The sequence below is a fragment of the Copadichromis virginalis genome, linkage group LG22, assembly GCF_057382275.1.
Source record: "Copadichromis virginalis isolate Kocher_CV1m ecotype Utaka linkage group LG22, C_Virginalis_male_GT1.1, whole genome shotgun sequence".
NCBI lineage: Eukaryota > Metazoa > Chordata > Actinopteri > Cichliformes > Cichlidae > Copadichromis > Copadichromis virginalis.
In genome coordinates this window covers 21720755-21726011 of record NC_140638.1, presented here as the reverse complement: position 1 = coordinate 21726011, position 5257 = coordinate 21720755, and positions in this window count along the sequence as shown.

Genomic DNA, 5257 nt, shown 5'->3' with positions numbered 1-5257 from the left:
TGAGAGGTGGGAGTGTGAGAGTTGATGAAGGCTCTGGTCTGTGTCCACGGGTCTATGGTGCTGGTCTGGATCCCACGAAAGGGAGCGGCTGAGATGATAGCAGGCCGTCCAAACCACAGGCAAATCTAACTAGTTGGACTGACTGCTTAACTGAAAAGGAATGAGGAAAAACAATATTATATTATTCAAAAATATTATTCTATGTATTATACTGTAGTGGTTGTACTTGGCACACACACACACACACATTCTGAGGCATTTTGTCATGATTTAAGTATATAATGCACAGCAAAGACTAAATAACCTAAGGGGTTTCCACTTTCTGCCACATTCTGCTGCAATCATCTAATGTGCAGCTGCACTCTCTTAAGCCTCCTTTCACTGCGAGTTTTGCCAAACAAGTATTACTGTTTTGATAACACTGATTTGTCCATATACAGCCATGCGGCTAAATCTGTGTTCCCCTTTGAGGTAGATGTCAAATAACTGAAGTCTTTGCTATGTTTTTGGCAGAAAGTCACAGTTGCTCTTTCTTCAGCTGAAGGGTCAAAGGTCAAGCTGAATTGCTGGGGTCTGGAGAAGAAGGGCGGGCCAGGGAGCCAATGGCTGACAGATGTTTACAGAGGCCTGACTGCACTTCTGTGACCATAAGAAGGGAGTAGGATTTCGTGCCTGTGCTATACCCAACCACTGCCACCAAAAAGTCCTGGTCCACCACATTACCAGCTGCAAGGGACTTTGGTAAATGCTTGTTTTCTTGTTTTCTGGATCTTACCCTGGTTCTGTCCCACAAACTGAGTAGCTTGTGTGTGTGGGCCCTTTATACCATCCATCCCATCAATTTCTACCCACCCCAGCATGGCCTGGTTCCCTGACTGCCTCCCTTTCACAAGATTCCTCAGTTCTCCGTTTTCTAGCGGGCTGCTCTCGAGTTACTGGCAACACGGCGCAGATCGTGTCAAAGTTGTTATTTTAGAGTGGGGAGAGAGAAAATGTGTACAATGTTTGTGAGAGATTCAGAGTTTCCTGTCCACATCATAGCACTCTTGAGGATTCTAGTCCTGTCACGGTGTCAAACATAAACATGTCCTCCCGTAGCTATAAACACACGGTCAGAGAAAATCATTTAGAAGTGCGATGGTAAAGGCAGCAAATCGACTGTGTGTTTTGGGTTGCTAGTCATCCTTAAATATTGTGGAATCCAATGTGGAATCTATACCCAAACTCCTTAGAGAGTAAAACTTTTACAGCCCCCATTCGGACCATTTTTTGTTTGGTTTCTTTTTTTCCCTTTATAATCCTTCACCTCTGATGACACGTTTTCCAACGGCAGATTTTTTTGGGGGGAGGGGGTTCATTGGAACAAACTCAGTTAAACTTTCATGAATTAACCTTAAATCGACCGGGACTTATATGAAGCATATGAAGCAGCGTTTAGCAAGCGCACATATTAATGATAATGACGACCCCTTGATTTTCCATGCTTGACTAGAAGAAAACAAGTTGGTGTTATAAGGGGAAAAACAATTTGGCTCGAAAACCAAGATCCTCGCTCCAAGACCGCTGCTTCATTAGGCCACTGAGACAGTATAGTTTGCACTTTCCAATCTCTGCATTTTGAGGTGGAAAAATAGCAAAACAAACACACAAACAAAACCTCACTGGAAAATATAACCACAGCCCTGTCTGCAGCAGGCCAGATCAGCTTAATCCAGTGCTTACACTGCTGCTTTGTGTGATGCATTCAAAACTGATTCGAACTTCTTCTCGCAGAAACGGCAAACCCCCCCCCCCCAAAAAAAAACAGGACCCCACAGGATATGCTGCAAAGTGAAACGAAGTGGAAAGAATCCTTTCCACTTCCATAGAAAGTGATGAAACCTATGATGAAAACATAATTGTACTAAAACACCTGGAAATGATTGAAGTGGATAAAAATGGTGAAAGGTGTTGGGGAGTTTGGAGGAAAAAAAATTAAATGAAATAGAGACTAAAACTTCAAACATATTCATTTGCAGTTGCTACATGATAGCCTACAAAAGCGTACCCCTCCTCTCTTGTTTAAAGCATCTGATCCCCATAGCTAATATCCATGATAGAGCACTCTCTGTGTCTCTTTGGCCTTCATGGGTGACACCAATGTGGGAGGGGGAAGGCAAGGACGTGTATGTGCTGCAGACATGGTGCTGGTTTCACAGAGCTGTGACCGGCAGAGTGTAACGCTGATGAGGACTCCATCGTATCTGCAGGGTTTACGATGGGGGTGCTGAGACAGTGGCCCCTATCCTTCACAGATCTCTCAACCCCACTTTGCTGTCTCTAGACCTTTTCCTTCTTCCTCAATTTCTTGTCCATCTGCTTTCATTCACTTAGCTGCACATAGACTACACACCACTACTCAAACTGAGTCATTTGTACTGGTTTCATTACGGTTTTAATGATGCAACTGATATACAAAGGTTTTTTTTTCTTGAATTCAGAATCACTACTGTGTGCATACGTTAAATGCAAGCATGCACACGGCAGCCATATATTCACAGCATTTACGCTCCCGTATATGCTCTTCATGGAGTGTGTTTCAGCCCAACTTTGTTTGTGAATGGTATTGGAGGAGCTCCTAAAGAGAGACGGAGAGCGAATAAATGGAGGATTTTCAGCTTGTTAAACGGGGCATTAGAGGGCTTGTGACTGGGAGTTGTAGGCTATAAAACTGAACAGTTCGGCGGCATTCATGTTTTAGTGCATTGGCTCATGGGCTGACAGCTTTGCTGTCATGGTGTCGTTGTGGGCCATGTCTCGGGGCATGCTTTACGCTTCTTATTTGGCACAGGGGCACTTTCAGGACACACCGGAGGCAGATTTAGGGACAGACCAAGCTCCACACGTAGTCTAGGTCCCCTCCACCACATCCAAGTGAAATAAAACAGTGAATGGAGAAGGAATGTAACACATTTATTTCACTCTTGTAGTTCGTTAATGCCTTGGAGACTGCGTCGTCATTTAGGAACGTGGTGGGTAGCCGAAAACGTAATATGGTGACAATTTGTCACCTAGCGTAAAATGTTACGCTTTGGGAGTGAGAACGGGTTGGGCGTGTCTCAGTATGTCTTGTGTTTTTATTTATCTCTATGCTGTCCCTGGTTTGAGGCTTCCAAACCAGATGTAAAGTTAATTGGGTTAGTGCTAGATATGATTTACCATTGAGGTTTCTAAGAAACAAGCAGACATGTGTTTGAAATCTTCACATCTAAGTTCTGTACAAATGCAGAGGCATACACGTTGATCCTTCATGCATGCACACACACATTTGTTATTTTTCTCTATGCCTGGATGTAATTTTAGAGGAGCTTAAATGATCTAGGCAGCCATAATGATGTCCGCATGCTGACATATTTTCATATTTTCAGTGAAGTATTCCTCTTGTCTGTTCTCCATATAGCACCAAGCCATCTGGAATAACAATATCACTTTAAGCTGCAGATCCAAGGAGGAAAAACAGATGAGGCAAAGAAAAGAAATGAAGAAAAGAGCAGAAAAACCCAGTACAAATGGCTCACTTCTCTTTGCTTGCATTTGTGGTCGAACATTTCATTCCCACTCAACAGTTCTCACATGAAATAATCAGTTTTGTCTGCGCTGTATAATTTTTTTCCTACTCTATAAAACATTACCATAGGAGTACGAATTTAAAGCTATCATCTTGATTTGGTAAGACGATAGCTTACTAATAAAAGCAACACATCAGCAGCAAGAAGTGCTTTTGTGAGATGTAACTATGAGCAACCATTTGGAGCCCTCTAAGCGTTCATGCTAGGCACTCCAGGAATCTGTGGGCTGTCATGGTGTATGAGCAGCCTCCTGGGTGCTTTTGCCAATGGACTAAACCGTCAACAGGGAAGAAATCGCAGAGGCGAGGATATTCAGAAGAGCGAGCTGATCTCATCAAAGAACATCTGCATGCCTCGGTTTGATCGGCGCGAACCAAAGATCAGCAGGGTTGCACAAAGATCAGTAAAAAAGATTTAATGATTTAGAAGATTCTTTGACTGGAATTTATATTTAAGATTTACTACAACACAACGGAGCTGACAAAGATAATAAACTGATACCGTTTGCTGACACAGTCCCTAAAATGTCACCCAGACATGTTATTCTTTAATCTGCGTTGCCTCAGTGTGCCTCCTTTGATTTTTCTCCACAGCCTTTAAAACTGTTGCCTTTTGACCCCAATATAGAAAACCAGCCACAAGCCAGAGAGTAATTTGCTCTCAGACAGTACATGTGAGGAAAGAAAGGGATTTCCTCTTTGAGATGATACAGTCATCTGTCATAATAGCTGTCACAGTGGTACGGTTCAACAGTTCCCATTCTCTGTTTGCTGTGTCTGAGCAGCATGCCTGCCTTTGTGAACACAAGTCTAATCTCCTGAAATGGAGAATACTGCTGCCTAACTTCAAGTATAAGAATTTTTCAAAAATGTAAAACAACCTTTATTAAACATATATTGACAATCTTATATATACCAGTACAGGAGTACTATCAGAAACAAGTTCTTAAATATCAATAAACTAAGCCTCCATCCTGCATATGATTTCACTGTATACTATTATTAAAGGTTTAAAATGTGTCAAATTGAACTCATTTATCTGTCAAAGCTAATTAGACTTCATGTAATAATCTTGTATGTATTTTTGTGTGTTTAAGTATCTAGTACCTAATGGCGTAAAGTAGACGTCAAGTCAAATGTATAGTATCTGATAAACATTGAGTAAATGTGTTTATTTTTAACTATTTATTTAGAGCAATGCATGTTTGGTCTTCAGCTACAAAACTGACACCTTGATGTCCTTCAGGATTTTTTGGCAGAGCAGAACTCCCCCTTTGACTCATTCTGTTCCTCTGACTGTTCTCTTATCTGCTTGCTTGACTGCTGCATAAACCTCTTTTTGTAAAATTGAGGATTTGATTTTGGGAATCTGTTTATGCCTGATACCCTTTGAACAGTTGTAGTAATGAGCAGGTTTTGTGACCTACTGCATGAGTCACCTCAAAGCTCTCAGAGGAATATTGGTAGGTCTGTCTTGTTTGGGAACAGTCAGTATTGTTCTAAGTCTTCACCAATTGTAGATAATGTCTCTCAGAGCAAAACTGCGAAGTCCCAGAGCTTCAGAAACAGCAACCTTTCACCCTCTGCCTCTTTCTTCTCGGATATCTTCTTTTTCTTTTCTTTTTTTTTGCAACATTGTGTGTTATTCAT